Raw genomic sequence first — 21,357 nt, 5'->3', positions numbered from 1 at the left:
GCACAGGTGTCTTCCACCCTTCAACATGTAGTTCGGGACCTGGAATATTAGGTCCTTCATTGAAACACCTGCGAACTCATTCCTTTTTGGCGTGGAAGCAAGTCATCCGCGATACGAGGGACGCCTATGACTGTCTATGCTCAGACATGTAATAGTAGATTTGGGTGAGATACTAGCAGGCAATGTACCCTGTAATTTTGGGGGGGGCTGCTCAGCTCGTCCATTCAAAATACTGTGCTGGTGTGGTTTTTCTACTTAAAAGCCGGCTGTGCGGGACCCCTGGAGCGTTGCGTGGCTGCAGAGATTAAAGGGAACATCACTAGCAGGTAGCTGGTGTGTTTCAAATTGTACCTCAGCAAGAGTCAGCACCTTCAGCGGAGGTGGGTGAGCAAAAAAAAAAGAAAAGAAACCATTATGTGCAGCACAATGTCATGAAAAAACATGAATTTTGAAATTGCAAAACAAATTAATTTTACATATTTGTATGATAAAGGCACATTTCTAGAAATGCAGGAACAAATAATGCAAAAACCTGAGTAGGTGCCACTATCAATATTAATGTAGTAGCAACATGGCATCTATGAAAACTGTCCTACAGAAATGATTGAGTGTAGTTTAAAAAGAAATCAGTATTTTGAGGATGCGAGCTGAGCTGAGATAAATAGTTTCACAATACTTCCCAGTAACAAAGTATTGGCTACTGAACTGTGAGCTAAAGTAGAAAGCCAGAACAGTAGGGACTGTTAAATTCTCGTATTCATAATATCTGATTGTCACTTACTATTACTAAGCACGTCCCCATTATACGAATCTGAAGTGAAAAACAAAGGAGGGAAATCTAAAGGATGATTTCTCACATTTTTAAATTCTCGGCATGCTCGCGAGGTCAATGATGTAAATTGGGTGGGCTGCTCTTCTGATTGTGTGCATGGGGGAGAAAGAGACATTCTTATTTGACTTAGCTCAACGATGTCACTGTGTATTCACAGGCTAATTACCAGAGTTGCCAGTGGGCGTGCAATTTCTGTGGAATATACTTTTGAGTTTTCCATATCATTTCTTGAAATCTATAAGCCATAAGCTTTCAAATAATAAAAAAAAATCTAGATCAAGATTAAGCTCACCATTGATTTGTTTCTGATTCCATCTCTGTTCATTTTCACTGCGCTGCCAAAGTTAATTACCTACTGATAGCATAACAGGATGTCATATTCTGACATGAACAAAATGATCTTTTCTGTTGTACAGTTACTGATCATTACATAGTTGAAACAGTTGTTATTATGGTTATGAATAGCCAGTGATCGCTACATTAGCCAGATCCACAAAATGTCCACCGTTCACAAAATGGCAGTGCAAAGCATCTGGAGTGAAACAGTGCACATAATAGAGCTGTGTTGCAGTCGTGAAACTGGGTGAATAAAATGCCTGCTTTCAAGATATCTAATTACAGCACTGAATGAATTAATCTGTGTAAATGTAACGGTTCATGAATCTGCCTGTTTAATAGTATTGTGTTTATTTTAATGTGTTTAATTTAAAGCTTCAAGTTATTTTTGATTATTGATGTAATGAGGTATAAAAATGTTATGGATGAGAAAAAAATCTTTTATATTTAAAAAAAAAAGGAATATTGTGCTGCAGATTTCACTCAATAAAAAGCATACAGAATGTCATGTATTCAACCAGCATTGTAACCCATGTATAAACTGACCTAAGTTGTACACCGTGAGAACACTGACCACTAGGTGGGAGACACTCCTAACCAGGACCTTCAGGTATAAAAGGGGAAGCTCCACCCACCTTCATCACTTGAGTGCTAAGGAATAAAGGACAGGTCACAGACTGACCTCTCAAGCATGGGCCTCTTGTGCATTTATACTGTGTAGTAAGGTCGTATCAATGGCGACAAGAAACTGGGATTTAAACCACGCGTGCATGGCCACTAGCAGAACAGACGAGAGGTACCGTGTTAAGGAATGGTTGGGACAGAGATTCAACATTGTTAAAGCAGCACACAGTTCTCCAGGCAGACAAGGGCAGTCAGGCATGCCCTAACATGTAGTCGAACCCAGAGGGGGAGTTCGACAGAGAGAATGGCAAGCTGAACAGTGATTCACGCCATTGCAAGGGACAATGCGGCCAGTAATGGGGCCATCAACACCTGTTAATGGTGCACTCAAGGACAATAATAGGGGCAGTCAGGGACGATCGACTGGCAAGGGACCTTTTGTTTCAAACCGCAACTCATGTTGGAGGCGTGGAGGCATACATTCAGCCGGAGTTTGCAGAGATGAGCAAAATACCTGCAGAAATTGCAGAAATGGACACTGGGGGAAATCGCTGGAAGCTGAAGTTCAGCGAGTTCATGTGGAGCACGTATACAGTTCATACACCAGGACGCCGCCGATAATGATGAAAGTGCTCCTCAATGGCATCCCAGTATCAATGGAGTTAGACACGGGTGCCAGCCAGTCCCTGATGGGTATCAAACAGTTTTAAAAGTTGTGGGCATCCAAGGCCAGGAGGCCAAAATTATCGCCGATTGACGCACACCTACAGACTTACACAAAGGAGATCATTCCGGTGCTAGGCAGCGCCACGGTAGTCGTGACCCACAAAGATTCGGAGAACTCTGGATTGTCCCAGGGGATGGTCCCGCACTACTGAGGAGGAGTTGGCTTGCTGTCATGAACTGGAAATGGGGCGATGTCAATGCAATTTCCTCTGTGGAGCGAGTATCATGCTCACAGGTCCTGGACAAATTTGACTCATTATTTCAACCCGGCATTGGCACTTTCATGGGGGCCAAGGTAGTGATTCACATAAACCCGGATGCCAGACCAGCACACCACAAGGCCAGAGCGGTGCCGCACGTGATGCGGTAAAAGATAGAAGGCGAATTGGACCGCCTGTTGAGGGAAGGCATCATCTCGCCAGTCGAATTCAGTGACTGGGCGAGCCCGATTGTGCCGTTGCTCAAGGCGGATGGGTCGGTCAGGATATGTAGCGATAACAAGGCCACAATCAATCAGGTGTCACTCCAAGACCAGTACCCGCTACCGAGATCGGAGGACCTCTTTGCGACGCCATCCGGTGGCAAACTTTTTTCAAAATTGGACCTGACCTCAGCTTACATGACCCAGGAGCTGGCGAGTGAGTCGAAGAAGCTGAGTACCATCACGACACACAAGGGATTGTTTAAGTACAGCAGATGTCCGTTCGGGATTCGCTCAGCCGCCGCGATCTTCCAACGAAATATGGAAAGCCTCCTCAAGTCAATTCCAGGGACGGTGGTTTTTCAGGACGACATCCTCATTACGGGTTACGGTACTGAAGAACACCTCCACAACCTGGAGGAGGTGCTACGCAGACTGGACCGGGTAGGTCTGCGATTGAAAAAGGCGAAGTGCATCTTCCTCGCTCCAGAGGTAGAATTCCTGGGGATGAGGGTAGCAGCAGACGTGATCAGCCCTACTGCATTCAAGACGGAAGCGATCCAGAGAGCATCCAGACCCCGTAACACGACGGAGCTGCGTTCGTTCCTGGGGCTCCTGAACTATTTTGGTAACTTTCTTCCCAAATTGAGCACGCTGCCAGAGCCGCTACACGTGCTCCTACGCAAAGGTCGCGAATGGGTCTGGGGGGACAGCCAGGAAAGGGCTTTTAATAGAGCACGCAATTTGTTATGTTCCAACAATCTGTTAACGCTATATGACCCATGTAAGAAACTTGTGTTAACGTGCGATGCGTCGTCCTATGGTGTCGGGTGTGTGTTGCAGCATGTCAATGCCAAGGGTCAGTTACAGCCGGTAGCTTATGCCTCCAGGAGTATGTCCCAGGCAGAAAGGGGCTACGGGATGGTAGAAAAGGAGGCGCTCGCATGTGTATATGCGGTAAAGAAAATGCACCAGTACCTATTTGGCAGGAAATTTGAGCTGGATGGAGACAGATCACAAGCCCCTAACGTCCCTTTTGGCCGACAACAAGGCCATAAATGCAAACGCATGGCCCGCATACAGAGGTGGGCACTCACGTTAGCTGCCTATGAGTAGAGCTGCAGAATACCAAAGGGCAAAAAACGTTAGTGGGAGTTGTGTACAGACCTCCAAACAGTACTAGTGATGTTGGGGAGGGCAACAAACATGAAATTAGGGGTGCGTGCAATAAAGGTGCAGCAGTTATAATGGGTGACTTTAATATGCACATAGATTGGGTTAACCAAATTGGAAGCAATACGGCGGAGGAGGATTTCCTGGAGTGCATAAGGGATGGTTTTTTAGACCAATATGTCGAGGAACCAACTAGGGGGGAGACCATCTTAGACTGGGTGTTGTGTAATGAGAGAGGATTAATTAGCAATCTCGTTGTGCGAGACCCCTTGGGGAAGAGTGACCATAATATGGTGGAATTCTGCATTAGGATGGAGAATGAAACAGTTAATTCAGAGACCATGGTCCAGAACTGAAAGAAGGGTAACTTTGAAGGTATGAGGCGTGAATTGGCTAGGATAGATTGGTGAATGATACTGAAGGGGTTGACTGTGGATGGGCAATGGCAGACATTTAGAGACCGCATGGATGAACTACAACAATTGTACATTCCTGTCTGGCGTAAAAATAAAAAAGGGAAGGTGGCTCAACCGTGGCTATCAAGGGAAATCAGGGATAGTATTAAAGCCAAGGAAGTGGCATACAAATTGGCCAGAAATAGCAGCGAACCCGGGGACTGGGAGAAATTTAGAACTCAGCAGAGGAGGACAAAGGGTTTGATTAGGGCAGGGAAAATGGAGTACGAAAAGAAGCTTGCAGGGAACATTAAGACGGATTGCAAAAGTTTCTATCGATATGTAAAGAGAAAAAGGTTAGTAAAGACAAACGTAGGTCCCCTGCAGTCAGAATCAGGGGAAGTCATAACGGGGAACAAAGAAATTGAACAAGTACTTTGGTTCGGTATTCACTGAGGAGGACACAAACAACCTTCCGGATCTAAAAGGGGTCAGAGGGTCTAGTAAGGAGGAGGAACTGAGGGAAATCCTTATTCGTCGGGAAATTGTGTTGGGGAAATTGATGGGATTGAAGGCCGATAAATCCCCAGGGCCTGATGGACTGCATCCCAGAGTACTTAAGGCGGTGGCCTTGGAAATAGCGGATGCATTGACAGTCATTTTCCAACATTCCATTGACTCTGGATCAGTTCCTATGGAATGGAGGGTAGCCAATGTAACACCACTTTTTAAAAAAGGATGGAGAGAGATAGCAGGGAATTATCGACCGGTCAGCCTGACATCGGTCGTGGGTAAAATGATGGAATCAATTATTAAGGATGTCATCGCAGTGCATTTGGAAAGAGGTGATATGATAGGTCCAAGTCAGCATGGATTTATGAAAGGGAAATCATGCTTGACAAATCTTCTGGAATTTTTTGAGGATGTTTCCAGTAGAGTGGACAAGGGAGAACCAGTTGATGTGGTATATTTGGACTTTCAGAAGGCTTTCGACAAGGTCCCACACAAGAGATTAATGTGCAAAGTTAAAGCACATGGGATTGGGGGTAGTGTGCTGACATGGATTGAGAACTGGTTGTCAGACAGGAAGCAAAGAGTAGGAGTAAATGGGTACTTTTCAGAATGGCAGGCAGTGACTAGTGGGGTACCGCAAGGTTCTGTGCTGGGGCCCCAGCTGTTTACACTGTATATTAATGATTTTGACGAGGAGATTAAATGTAGTATCTCCAAATTTGCAGATGACACTAAGTTGGGTGGCAGTGTGAGCTGCGAGGAGGATGCTATGAGGCTGCAGAGTGACTTGGATAGGTTAGGTGAGTGGGCAAATGCATGGCAGATGAAGTATAATGTGGATAAATGTGAGGTTATCCACTTTGGTGGTAAAAACAGAGAGACAGACTATTATCTGAATGGTGACAGATTAGGAAAAGGGAAGGTGCAACGAGACCTGTACATCAGTCATTGAAGGTTGGCATGCAGGTACAGCAGGAGGTTAAGAAAGCAAATGGCATATTGGCCTTCATAGCGAGGGGATTTGAGTACAGGGGCAGGGAGGTGTTGCTTCAGTTGTACAGGGCCATGGTGAGGCCACACCTGGAGTATTGTGTACAGTTTTGGTCTCCTAACCTGAGGAAGGACATTCTTGCTATTGAGGGAGTGCAGCGAAGGTTCACCAGACTGATTCCCGGGATGGCGGGACTGACCTATCAAGAAAGACTGGATCAACTGGGCTTGTATTCACTGGAGTACAGAAGAATGAGAGGGGACCTCATAGAAACGTTTAAAATTCTGACGTGTTTAGACAGGTTCGATGCAGGAAGAATGTTCCCAATGTTGGGGAATTCCAGAACCAGGGGACACAGTCTAAGGATAAGGGGTAAGCCATTTAGGACCGAGATGAGGAGGAATTTCTTCACCCAGAGAGTGGTGAACCTGTGGAATTCTCTACCACAGAAAGTTGTTGAGGCCAATTCACTAAATATATTCAAAAAGGAGTTAGATGGAGTCCTTACTACTAGGGGAATCAAGGGGTATGGTGAGAAAGCAGGAATGGGGTACTGAAGTTGCATGTTCAGCCATGAACTCATTGAATGGCCTATTCCTGCACCTATTTTCTATGTTTCTATGACTACACAATTCGGCACAGACCGGGCACCGAAAACTGTGCCGATGCACTCAGCAGGCTCCCACTAGCCACCACTGAGGGGGCTACCGAGCATGGTGCTGAGATGGACATGGCTGTTGAAGCTTTCGGAAGCGAAGGCTCACCCGTGACAGCCCGTCAGATTAAAGTCTGGACAAATAGAGACCCGCTATTGTCTCTCGTCAAGAAATGTGTCCTGAATGGGGACTGGGCAGCCACGTACAGGGCATGCCCTGAGAAATTTAAACCATTTCACAGGCGCAAGGATGAACTCTCGATTCAGGTCGATTGCCTACTGTGGGGAAACCGCGTAGTCATGCCCCAGATGGGCAGAGAGGTGTTCATCAGAGAACTCCACAATGGGCACCCAGGCATTGTCACGATGAAGGCAATTGCCAAGTCACACGTTTGGTGGCCAAGGATAGACGCAGATCTGGAACTTTGTGTTCGCAGGTGCAACACGTGTGCCCAGCTGGGCCATGCGCCCAGGGAAGCCCCCCTTAGCCCCTGGCCATGGCCCGCCAAGCCTTGGTCACGCATCCATGTGGACTACGCAGGTCCTTTCATGGGGAAAATGTTTTTGGTTGTAGTAGACGCCTACTCCAAATGGATCGAGTGTGACATTTTAAATTCAATCACATCCTCTGCCACGGTAGAAAGTCTACGGACATTGTTCGCCGCCCACGGTCTACCGGACATCTTGGTCAGCGACAATGGCCCGTGCTTCACAAGCACTGAATTCCAGGACTTCATGGCAGGCAATGAAATTAACCATGTTAGAACGGCACCGTTCAAGCCGGCCTCAAATGCCCAGGCAGAATGAGCAGTGCAGATAATCAAACAGGGGATGCTCAGATTCCAAGAGGGGTTCCCTACAAACCCGCTTATCACGCCTCCTGTTGGCCTATCGATCCCGACCACACTCGCTCACAGGGGTTCCACCCGCAGAGCTACTAATGAAAAGGTCGCTCAAAACCCGATTATCCCTTATACACCCCACCATGAAAGAAATTGTCGAGAGCAGGCGCCAGTCACAATATCACTGCCATGACAGGAATGCGAGGGCGCGATGTATTGATGTAAATGATCCTGTCTTTGTCCTCAACTACGCTGCAGGGCCCAAATGGCTCGCAGGCACTGTGGTTGCCAAAGAGGGAAATAGGATTCTGGTAGTTAAACTTACCAATGGACAAATCTGCCGCAAACATGTGGATCAAATAAAAGGAAGAAGCAGAGGAAGAACACGATGTAGAGTTCACTCCACCACAGGTGACCGAACACCGGAACCAAAGGGATTAGAGCCCAGTCACTGTGGACAGTCTGGACAGGCCTGAGGCACTACAAACAGCAGACACTCAGGCCAGCGCCCAACAATCGGAGCCCCAACTCAGGCGCTCTACAAGGGAGCGTAAACCACCAGAGAGACTCAACCTGTGATCCCAATAAGACTTTGGGGGGGGAGGTGATGTCATGTATTCAACCAGCATTGTAACCCATGTATAAACTGACCTAAGTTGTACACCGTGAGAACACTGACCATTAGGTGGGAGACACTCCTAACCTGGACCTTCAGGTATAAAAGGGGAAGCTCCACCCACCTTCATCACTTGAGTGCTAAGGAATAAAGGACAGGTCACAGACTGACCTCTCAAGCATGGGCCTCTTGTGCATTTATACTGTGTAGTAAGGACGTATCACAGAATTTATCAGAACTCTCAGCAGATTCCACTGATCCTAATTGCTTGCAATATAGCTACTTCCAGCATCAAGCAGGGATTGTTTTATAATTGTAACTTTTCTTTCGTTATAACACACAAACATGCATTATAGTCATCATATATAGTGTACATGGTACAGTGCATATGGTACATTGTGGTAGTGAATTAGATTTACTAGTTGGCTGAGTTTGTGTATGACCCTGAAATTGATTCCCGGTGTTTAGTGTGTGCTACTGTGGTCGCTTACTGTGTCAGTGCTTAGTGGGTTTGGTTGCGCTTCTAGGATTTAGACAATTACCCTACTTTGGAAGATTAGAGTACACTCCAAATGGAACTCTACCTTGTGGAGGCTGGACACCAACTCGCTGATACCACCCCCTGGACCATGACCCTACTCCGAACATCAGGCCATCATTTCCAAGACTGTCGCTGACCTCGTCTCATCTCTGGATAGTTTCCCTCCACTGCCTCCAACCTCATAATCCCTCAACCCCGCACAGCCCACTTCTACCTCCTTCCTAAGATCAACGAACAAGACTGCCCTGGTAAACCCATCGTTTCAGCCTGTTCTTGTCCCACGGAATTAATTTATTTCTATCTCAACTCTATTTTTTTTCTCCCCTTGTCCAGTTTCTTCCCACCTACATCCGGGATGCTTCCAACACTTTCCGCCACTTTAACAGTCTCCAGTTTCCTGGCCTAAACTGTCTCCTTTTCACGATGGATGTCCAATCCCTCTACACTTCCATCCCCCACCAAGATGGCCTGAGGGCACTTCACTTCTTCCTTGAACAGAGGCCCAAACAGTCCCCATCCACCACCACTCTCCTCCGCCTGGCCGAACATGTTCTCACATTGAACAACTTCTCCTTTGACTCCACTCATTTCCTCCAAATAAAAGTATGGGAACCTATATGGACCCTAGCTATGCCTACCTTTTCGTGTGATTTATGCAATATTCATAGTTCCAATCCTACTCAGGTTCCCTCCCTCACCTCTTTCTCCGATACATTGATGACTATATCGGTGCCGTTTCTTGCTTTTGTCGCAAACTGGAAAATGTCAACAATTTTGCTTCCAAGTTCCACCCTTCCCTAGCCTTCACGTGGCCCATCTCCGACTCTTCCCTTCCCTTCCTCGACTTCTCTGTTTCCAGTTCTGGGAATAGGCTAATGACCACTACCCAGTATAAGCCCACTGACTCCCACAGCTATCTGGACTACAATCCCTCCCATCCCACTTTCTGTAAAGACTCTATTCTGTTCTCTCAGTTTCTCCATCTGTCGCATCTGTTCTGACGATGGCACCGTCCATACTAGTGCCTTCGATATGTCTTCCTTTTTCCTCAAATGTTGACAGGGCTCATGACCATAGCTGTTCCAATTTTCCGCACTTTTGCTCTCATCCCTTCCTCCCCCTCCCAGAACCATAATCCACCTGCCCTCACCTTCCACCCCACCAGCCACCACATTTATCGGATCATGTTCCGGCATTTCCGCCAACTCTAGTGTGATCTAGCACATCTTCCCCTCCCCTTTCAGCGTTGCAAAGGGACCATTCCCTCCAAGACAACATGGTCCACTCCACAATCACCCCCAACGCCCCCTCATCTTCCTACGGCACCTTTGTGTACAAGCGCAGAAGATGCAACATCTGCTCTTTCACCTCCTCCCTTCCCCTGTCCAGGGCCACAAACATTCTATCCAGGTGAAACAGTAATTTACTTGTACTTCTTGCAATTTAGTATACTGTATTCACTGCTCACGATGCAGTCTCCTCTACATTGGGGAGACCAAATGCAGATTGGGTGACTGCTTTGCGGAAAACCTCCATTTGTCTGCAAGCGTTATCCCAAGCTTCCAGTCGCCTGTCATTTCAATTCTCCGCTCCACTCCCTCTCTGTCCTCGGCCTCCTACACTGTTCCAATGAAGCTCAACATAAGCTTGAGGAATAGTACCTCATCTTTTTATTGGGCGCTTTACAGCCTTCGGGACTCAACATTGTGTTCAACAATATCAGATCATAACCTCTGCTTGCATTTTTCGGACGGCAGCTGTTGATGATTTTGCTATTCCTATTTAGAAATATGGAAACATAGAAATTAGGTGCAGGATCAGACCATTCGGCCCTTCGAGTCTGCACCACCATTCAATAAGATCATGGCTGATCATTCAACCTCAGTACCGCTTTCCTGCTTTCTCTCCATACCCCTTGATCCCTTTGGCAGTAAGGGTCATATCTAACTCCCTTTTGAATATATTTAACGAACTGGCCTCAACAACTTTCTGCGGTGGAGAATTCCACAGGTTAACCACTCTCTGAGTGAAGAAGTTTCTCCTCATCTCAGTCCTAAATGCTCACCCCTTATTCTTAGACTGTGACCCCTGGTTCTGGAACTCCCCAACATCGGGGACATTCTTCCTGCCTCTAACCTGTCCAATCCCGTCAGAATTTTATATGTTTCAATGAGATCCCCTCTCATTCTTCTAAATTCCAGTGGATACAAGCCCAATTGATCCAGTCTCTCCTCAAGTGTCAGTCCTGCCATCCCGGGAATCAATCTAGTGAACTTTCGCTGTACTCCCTCAATAGCAAGAACGTCCTTCCTTAGATTAGGAGACCAAAACTGAACACAATATTCCAGGTGTGGCCTCACCAAAGCTCTGTACAACTGCAGTAAGACCTCCATGATCCTAAACTCAAATCCTCTAGCTATAAAGGCCAACATGCCATTTGCCGACTTCACCGCCTGCTGTACCTGCATGCCAAACTTCAATGACTAATGTACCATGACACCCAGGTCTCGTTGCAACTCCCCTTTTCCTAATCTGTCACCATTCAGATAATATTCGGTCTTCCTGTTTTTGTCCCCAAAGTGTATAACCTCACACTTATCCACATTATACTGCATCTGCCATACATTTGCCCACTCACTTAACCTGTCCAAGTCACCCTGCAGTCTCTTAGCATCCTCCTCACAGCTCACACTGCCAGCCAGCTTAGTGTCATCTGCAAACTTTGAGATATTACATTCAATTCCTTCATCTAAATCATTGATGTATATTGTAAATAGCTGGGGTCCCAGCACTGAACCCTGCGGCACCCCACTGGTCACTGCCTGCCATTCTGAAAAGAACCCGTTTATTCCGACTCTCTGCTTCCTGTCTGCCAACCAGTTCTCTATCCATGTCAATACACTACCTCCAATACATTTACACCTCCTCTAGACCCGCCTTTTGTTTTTTTACTTGTCCCATTACCACCTAATAACACATCCTTTGGCCTTGCACCATCATCCTTTTTGTCATTTAATCTTGCCTACCTTCCACCCTATCACAGACCTTCCTTTTTGTTCTTTCCTCCCCTCCCTTTTCCTGCCACTGTACTTGTTTAAAACCTTACATCTGTACCATTTTCCAATTCTGATGAACGGTCATCAACCTGAAATGTTAACTCTGCTTCTCTCTCCACAGATGTTGTCTGACCTGCTGAGTATTTGCAGCATTTCCTGTTTTCATTAGAGTGCACTCCAGGTGCTGCTTGATTGATTTTTGTGAGTGATGCTGTTGATATGTGGGCAGCTGCTGACAGTGGGCCAGGAACAGCAGCATGATTTCAAAAAGTTTTCTTCTGGTTTAGCCTCGTGGAGCACATGATTTTCTTAGAGTCTGCTACCTTTCAAAGTGCCTCAGGTCTTACTGGTTCTGGAGGTTGGGCGGGAGGGGAAAGATGTTCTCCTATTGCCACCTGCAGTTACTTGAAAACTTCAGAGCTTCACCGTGATTGTCTCTGGGGATCACTATGGCAACAACTGCGACAGAGACTGCAATTACCACATTGGACTGTACAGTCACCCGAGAACTCACTTTTAGATTGGAAGCAAGTCTTCCAAGATTTCGAGGGACTACCTATGATGATAATGACGATGATGATGACTATGGCAACAGCCAGGAGACAGTTTGCCTGGTCTGGATTCTTCATCATAGGCAGTCCTTTGGAATCGAGGAAGACTTGCTTCCACTCTTAACATGAGTTCTTAGGTGGTTGTACAGTCCAATACGAGAACCACAGTCTCTGTCACAGGTGGGACAGATAGTCATTGAGGGAAGGGGTGGGTGGGACTGGTTGGCTGCACGCCCTTTCCACTGCCTGCGCTTTATTTCTGCACGCTCTTGGCGACGAGACTCGAGGTGCTCGGCGCCCTCCCAGATGCGCTTCCTCCATTTAGGGCAGTCTTTGGCCAGGATCTCCCTGGTGTCGGTAGGGATGTTGCACTTTATCAGGAAGGCTTTGAGGGTGTCCTTGTAACGTTTCCACTGCCCACCTTTGGCTCGTTTACTGTGAAGGAGTTCCGAGTAGAGCGCTTGCTTTGGGAGTCTCGTATCTGGCATGCGGACAATGTGGCCTGCCCAGCGGAGCTGATCAAGTGTGGTCAGTGCTTCAATGCTGGGGATGTTGGCATGGTCGAGGATGCTAATGTTGGTACGTCTGTCCTTCCAGGGGATTTGTAGGATCTTGCGGAGACATCGTTGGTGGTATTTCTCAAGCGATGTGAGCTGTCTACTGTACATGGTTCATGTTTCTGAGCCATACAGGAGGGCGGGCATTACTACATCCCTGCAGACCATGAGCTTGGTGGCAGTTTTGAGGGCCTGGTGTTCAAACACTCTTATCCTCAGGCGGCTGAAGGCTGCACTGGTGCGCCGTGGATCTTGATGACTGGGGGGGGGGGCAGTGCTGTGCGGTAAGGACAAGCTGGTGGAGGGCCTATGTCTTGCTGATGTTTAGCGTAAGGCCCATGCTTTTGTATGCCTCAGTAAATACGTCGACTGTATCCTGGAATTCAGCCTCTGTATGTATGCAGGCGTCGTCTGTGTACTGTAGCTCGCGACAGAGGTTGAGGTGGTCTTGGACCTGGCCTGGAGATGGCGTAGGTTGAACAGCTTCCCACTGGTTCTGTAGTTTAGTTCCATTCCAGCAGGGAGCTGTCATGTATCTTACATTATTATATATAACTGTATCCTAACATGCTATACATGACTGTAATAAGATATGACCTGTAACCACCAGCATACCTTACCACCAGGGGGGCACTTGCAAGAGACAGGTATATAAGGACAGGTCTCAGGCAAGTGCAGCATTCCAGAGCTGTGAAATAAAGGTGCAGGTCCAGAGTGACCTTGACTTCACTACATGCCTTGTGTGAATCTGTATTGAAGGGACAGGACTTTACAGGAGCTTGTCAATTGTGAGGTGGAGCATGGCAGCGAGGAAGATTGAGAAGAGGGTCGGGGCGATGACGTTGCCCTGTTTGACCCCGGTCCGGACGTGGATTGGGTGTGTAATGGATCCATTGGTAAGGATCACGGCCTGCATGTTGTCGTGGAGCAGGCGGAGGATGGTGACGAACTTTTGGGGGCATCCGAAACAGAGGAAGACGCTCCATAGACCCTCGCGGTTGACAGTGTCAAAGGCCTTTGTAAGGTCGAAGAAGGCCAAGTCGGGCAAGGTGGCCGCCAGGAGAGGCAGCTCCCGAGGGAAGCTCTCCTACTAATCAATTCCCACCCTGGTCTGGATTAATGGGGTGCTCAGTGTCTTTTTTGGGATATTGTAATAGATATTTCACCAGTAAGGTTGATCTTTAGTTCCTACCAGTTGCTACTACAATTGTTCTCAGTTTTGCAGCCTCCTGAACTTTCATTGTCCTTTATCAGTGTTGGCTTGGTTCAATTTGGTAACACTCTTGTCTCCGGGTCAGGAGATTTTAGGTTTGAATCCCACACCAGAACTTAAGAACATAATTCAGGCTGATACTCTAATGCAGCACTGAGGGTTTTTTGAATTTACAGTGTCCTTCTTTAGATAAGACATTAAATCAATGCATTATCTGGCTTTTTCTATGAATGTTAAAGCTCTAATGTGAAGAAAGTAAGTTTGGTATTCTGAAGGAGGAGGTTAATTGGGTTGCTGTGCCGCCTTTATCGAAACCCATCTTTTGGACTCGATCTTAATATAGTTTGTCAGTCACCATGGTTACACAGTATTTTGGATATTGCAACAGACATCATATCCAACCTGTGAAACACTTCACTTGTGTTGCTTTGCCCTCCTATGGAGATGATTTCAAGCTGGTGTGAATCCTTTTCCTGTTGTAACCACCAAACCTGTCCTCGGCCAGCCTTCCACATTACTCATATCTCAGATGTGCCTTTCTGTCTACCATCCGCAGTTGCCAGTGTCTAGATTTAAATTTTTTTAAGTGCTTACACATTTGGACATGTAACAGAATTCAACAGATTTACACAGCTGTCCTGCTGAGAGCAAAAGGGCAATATGTCCTCCCGGATTCGAATTACTGAGTGTGGATTCCATCACAAAATTTCAGTATAGCCACGACTAGGTTTCAATCTAGTTTCTCAATCCCTTTGTTTTTCATGTTTCAGTCAACATTTTCCATTTTCATCTTTCTATCCTTCAATTATTGTTCCGCTCTTTGATATCTTAAAATAAAATAACATTTATTATAAAAACAATTTTTGCTTCAACTACAATGAACATTATCACATTAAAACTCATTTAGATCAGACTTTAGATTCCAATGTTTATAAATCCATATGGAATATAACATCACATTGTTAGGGTCCTATTGTGGTGAGTATTTTCGAATTTGATAATACAAATTATGAGGTCAGACTCTTGCTGCTTTGAAAAGGCCATTTTTTAAAATAGGAAATCCTGAAAACTAGGATTTACTCTGTGACTATGTAAAACCAGGCTGTTTAAACACTTGACCTTTGTATCAAGCCTTGAACTATGCTTCTGAGTCAAATGCTGCCAAATACAATAATTAATTCTGTGGATTGTTAAAGGAAAAGGGAACAAAAAGTGAAATAAACGATATACAAATAAACCAATGAAAGTCGTACAAATAAATGGAAAATATTTCACATTTTATTTTTTGGCAGTGGGGTGCAGTACAAAAAAGCTAGGATTTATAGAAGACTTTTGAAAATAATTTTATCCCCACTAAAGTGGGGATGTCAGTTTTGTAAAATAGAACACTTTTCCATTTTGGCATCAACTGTCAGCAGCAAGCACTCCTGGTCAGCTATTAGGTAGCTCAGATGCTCAGCAAAGCTACATGTACTCTGCACCACTAGTATAAGAACATAAGATCATAAGAAATAGGAGCAGGAGTAGGCCATACGGCTCCTCGAGCCTGCTCCGCCATTCAATACGATCATGGCTGATCCGATCATGGAATCAGGTCCACTTCCCTGCCCGCTCTCCATAACCCCTTATCCCCTTATCGTTTAAGAAACTGTCTATTTCTGTCTTAAATTTATTCAATGTTCCAGCTTCCACAGCTCTCTGAGGCAGCAAATTCCACAGATCCGCAACCCTCTGAGAGAAGAAATTTCTCTTCATCTCAGTTTTAAATGGGCGGCCCCTTATTCTAAGATTATGCCCTCTAGTTCTAGTCTCCCCTATCAGTGGAAACATTCTCTCTGCATCCACCTTGTCAAGCCCCCTCATAATCTTATACGTTTCGATAAGATCACCTCTCATTCTTCTGAATTTCAATGAGTCGAGGCCCAACCTACACAACCTTTTCTCATAAGTCAACCCCCTCATCTCCGGAATCAACCTTGTGAACCTTCTCTGAACTGCCTTCAAAGCAAGTATATCCTTTCGTAAATATGGAAACCAAAACTGCCACAGTATTCCAGGTTTGGCCTCACCAATACCCTGTATAACTGTAGCAAGACTTCCCTAATTTTATACTCCATCCCCTTTGTAATAAAGGCCAAGCTTCCATTGGTCTTCCTGATCACTTGCTGTACCTGCAGACTAACCTTATGTGTTTCATGCACAAGTATCCCCAGGTATCGCTGTAATGCAGCACTTTGCAATCTTTCTCCATTTAAATAATAACTTGCTGATGATTTTTTTCTGCCAAAGTGCATGACCTCACACTTTCCAACATTATACTCCATCTGCCAAATTTTTGCCCACTCACTTAGCCTGTCTATGTCCTTTTGCAGATTTTGTGTATCCTCCTCACACATTGCTTTTCATCCCATCTTTGTATCGTCGGCAAACTTGGCTACGTTACACTTAGTCCCTTCCTCCAAGTTGTTAATATAGATTGTAAATAGTTGGGGAGCCAGCACTGATCCCTGCGGTACCCCACTAGTTACTGATTGCCAACCCGAGAATGAACCATTTATCCCATTTATCTCTGTTTTCTGTTCGTTAGCCAATCCTCTATCCATGTTAATATATTACCCCCAACCTCATGAACTTTAATCTTGTGCAGTAAATTTTTACGTGGCACCTTATCAAATGCCTTCTGGAAGTCCGTCTTAATCTGTAATTTCTGCATGCAATCTGCACATTAACTGTATAGTTATCCTCAGCCATGGCTCTGGACCCATTTCAGGTTAATAAATCCTCTGAACATAATGATCTATAAATGATTTAAAACTCTTCAAGGTTATATTTCACATACTCCAATCAAAAAACATATTAAAGGAATATAATCAAACAAACAAAGGTCAAAATAACCAAATAAATTTCCTATTTTAGGTAACTTGAAATTACTAGAAATATAATGGTCACTAAAGATGTGAGAGATATGATTAATCTAGGTACGTTTCTAACGATGTGCTATAACGTTGGATACTCTGACCTGAAACTGCTCATACAGATCACTTCCGTAGGCCCAATGTACTTTGATGCAGGCCTGCCCTCTGGTAGGATTTTAAATCTGGAAACGGCTGCTGCAGGCCTGAGTAATTCAATGGGGAACCTTAAAAAAAGGGCATTTACTTTTTCAGGTCCTCCATGACCTGGCGCTTTGCTCCTCTTGGATCTTCGAACCTAAGTGAAGCCAGGTGTTGGCCCTTACCTCTTTTGGAGCCCTACCTAAATGGGTGTGCACCCAATGTTGGAGGAGGAAAATGGACTGGGGGTGCTGTTATGCCACATCGGCCTCATTTAAATTCAATTTGAATGCTTGCACCTGCTCCAGGTACAAGCATTTCACCCCCCCCCCCCACCCCACGCCGCCAAACCAGGGAAAACCCCAGGAAACCCTAGAAAATGTTAGAATCAATTATTAAAGATGAAATAGCAGCACATTTGGAAAGCAGTGATGGATTCGGTCCAAGTCAGCATGGATTTATGAAAGGAAAATCCTGCTTGACAAATCTTCTAGAATTTTTTGAGGATGCAACTAGTAGAGTGGACAAGGGAGAACCAGTGGATGTGGTGTATTTGGACTTTCAAAAGACTTTTGACAAGGTCCCACACAAGAGATTGGTGTGCAAAATTAAAGCACATGGTATTGGGGGTAATGTACTGACGTGGATAGAGAATTGGTTGACAGACAGGAAGCAGAGAGTCGGGATAAACGGGTCCTTTTCAGAATGGCAGGCAGTGACTAGTGGGGTGCCGCAGGGATCAGTGCTGGGACCCTAGCTCTTTACAATATACATTAATGATCTGGATGAGGGAATTGAGTGTAATATCTCCAAATTTGCAGATGACACTAAGCTGGGTGGCGGTGTGAGCTGTGAGGACGCTAAAAGACTGCAGGGTGACTTGGACAGGTTAGGTGAGGGGGCAAATGCGTGGCAGATGCAGTACAATGTGGATAAATGTGAGGTTATCCACTTTGGTGGCAAAAATACAAAGGCAGAATATTATCTGAATGATGGCAGATTAGGAAAAGGGGAGGTGCAACGAGACCTGGGTGTCATGGTACATGAGTCATTGAAAGTTGGCATGCAGATACAGCAGGCAGTGAAGAAGGCAAATGGTATGTTGGCCTTCATAGCTAGGGGATTTGAGTATAGGAGCAGGGAGGTCTTACTGCAGTTGTACATGGCCTTAGTGAGGCCTCACCTGGAATATTGTGTTCAGTTTTGGTCTCCTAATTGGAGGAAGGACGTTCTTGCTATTGAGGGAGTGCAGCGAAGGTTCACCAGACTAATTCCCGGAATGGCAGGACTGACATATGAGGAGAGACTGTATCGACTGGGCCTGTATTCACTGGAGTTTAGAAGGATGAGAGGGGATCTCATAGAAACATATAAAATTCTGACATGTTAGATGCAGGAAGAATGTTCCTGATTTTGGGGAAGTCCAGAACCAGGGGACATAGTCTAAGGATAAGGGGTAAGTCATTTGGGACTGAGATGAGGAGAAACTTCTTCACTCAGAGAGTTGTTAACCTGTGGAATTCCTTACCACAGAGACTTGTTGATGCCAGTTCATTGGATATATTCAAGAGGGAGTTAGATATGGCCCTTACGGTTAAAGGCATCAAGGGGTATGGAGAGAAAGCAGGAAAGGGGTACTGAGGTGAATGATCAGCCATGATCTTATTGAATGGTGGTGCAGGCTCGAAGGGCCGAATGACCTACTCCTGCACCTATTTTCTATGTTTCTATGAAACACAAAGCTAACGGAGACCCAGCATTACAAGTCTTCACTCCTTTTTATTCTGTTTTTTGTTCAGAAACTGAGTATTCCCTGACTGCACAACAGGGGAAAATCTATGTTTTTTTTTCCTGACGAGTCTACCTTCCAAAAAATTACAATGTCTGCAGTTAACCACAGGGACACCTGGTTTCAATACTAATTTTATCCTGGTACTATAAGTAGCTCATATGCTGACCACCCACAAGACTGTGTCTTAGCAGCCAATTGGCCCAAGATCTTTTTATCGCTTTTATTGTGAATATATGTTTAATGAAGGGATCTGCCAAAATTTGTGAGCAAATTTCCAATGCCTCTTTGTATCCCTACCAGGAAAGTTGCTCTATTATGCACACGAGCAGATACTATATTCAGCAAGGAATATAAAATATAAAGGATAATTAAAAAAAAAAATTCTATCGTCACTTTAGCAGTAGGGATAGTCAAGGTACGAATAGGGCCACTAATGGATGAGAGAGGCAAGCTTGTTAGAATGAGGGAATGGTAGAGACATTAGATAAGTACTTTCTCGATTTTTGTTTTCCCCAGGAGCAATGGATGGTAGGACCGTAGAATAGTTAGTGGAGGTTATTATTCAATGAGAAACATAGAAACATAGAATATAGGTGCAGGAGTAAGCCATTCGGCCCTTCGTGCCTGCACCACCATTCAATGAGTTCATGGCCGATCATGCAACTTCAGTACCCCATTCCTTCTTTCTCTCCATACCCCTTGATCCCTTTAGCCGTAAGGGTCACATCTAACACCCTTTTGAATATATCTAATGAACTGGCCTCAACAACTTTCTGTGGTCAAGAATTCCACAGATTCACAATTCTCTGAGTGAAGAAGTTTCTCCTCATCTCGATCCTAAATGGCTTATCCCTTATCCTTAGACTGTGACCCCTGGTTCTGGACTTCCCCAACTTCGGGAACATTCTTCCTGCATCTAACCTGTCGAATCCCGTCAGAATGTTATATGTTTCTATGAGATCCCCTCTCATTCTTCTGAACTCCAGTGAATACAAGCCCAGTTGATCCAGTCTTTCTTCATATGTCAGTTCCGCCATCCCGGGAATCAGTCTGGTGAACCTTCGCTGCACTCCCTCAATAGCAAGAATGTCCTTCCTCAGATTAGGAGACCAAAACTGCACATAATATTCAAGGCGTGGCATCACCAAGGCCCTGTACAACTGCAGTAAGACTTCCCTGCTCCTATACTCAAATCCACTCGCTATGAAGGCCAACATGCCATTTGCCTTCTTCACCAACTGCGATACCTGCATGCCAACTTTCAAGGACTGATGTACCATGACACCCAGGTCTCGTTGCACCCCACCTTTTGCTAATCTGTCACCATTCAGATAATCTGCCTTCCTGTTTTTGCCGCCAAAATAGATAATCTCACACTTATCCACATTATGCTGCATCTGTCATTCATTTGCTCACTCACCTAACCTGTCCAAGTCACCCTGCAGCCTCTTGACATCCTCCTCACAGCTTACACTGCTACCCAGCTTAGTATCATCTGCAAACTTGGAGATATTACATTCAATTCCTTCATCTAAATCATTAATATATATTGTAACTAGCTGGGGTCCCAGCACGGAACCTTGCAGTACCCCACTAGTCACTGCCTGCCATTCTGAACAGGACCTGTTTATTCCCACTCTGCTTCCTGTCTGCCAACCAATTCTCTATCCACATTAATACATTACCCCCAATCCCATGTGCCTTAATTTTGCATGCTAATCTCTTGTGTGGGACCTTGTCAAAAGCCTTTTGAAAGTCCAAATACACATCCACTGGTTCTCCCTTATCCACTCTACTAGTTACATCCTCAAAAAAATTCTAGAAGATTTGTCAAGCACGATTTCTCTTTCATAAATCCATGCTGACTTGGACCGATCCTGTCACTGCTTTCCAAATGCGCTGCTATAATTGATTCAAGCATTTTCCCACTACCGATGTCAGGCTAACCGATCTATAATTCCCTGTTTTCTCTCTCCCTCCTTTTTTAAAAAGTGGGATTACATTAGCTACCCTCCAATCCATAGGAACTGATCCAGAGTCCATGGAATATTGGAAAATGACCACCAATGCATTTACTATTTCTAGGGCCACTTCCTTCAGTACTCTGGGATGCAGACTATCAGGCCCTGGGGATTTATCGGCCTTCAATCCCATCAATTTCCCTCACACCATTTCCTGACGAATAAGGATTTCCCTCAGTTCCCCTAGTATTTTCGGGAGGTTATTCGTGTCTTCCTTAGTGAAGACAGAACCAAAGTATTTGTTCAATTGGTCTGCCATTTCCTTGTTCCCATTATGAATTCAGCTGATTCTGAGTGCAAGGGACCTACATTAGTCTTCACTAATCTTTTTCTCTTCACATATCTGAGAAGCTTTTGCAGTTAGTTTTTATGTTCCCTGCAAGCTTACTCTCATACTCTATTTTCCCCATTCTAATTAAACCTTTAGTCCTCCTCTGCTGAATTCTAAA

The sequence above is a fragment of the Pristiophorus japonicus genome, chromosome 1 (genome assembly GCF_044704955.1).
Source record: "Pristiophorus japonicus isolate sPriJap1 chromosome 1, sPriJap1.hap1, whole genome shotgun sequence".
In the NCBI taxonomy this organism is placed as follows: domain Eukaryota; kingdom Metazoa; phylum Chordata; class Chondrichthyes; family Pristiophoridae; genus Pristiophorus; species Pristiophorus japonicus.
This window is presented reverse-complemented; position numbering follows the sequence as displayed.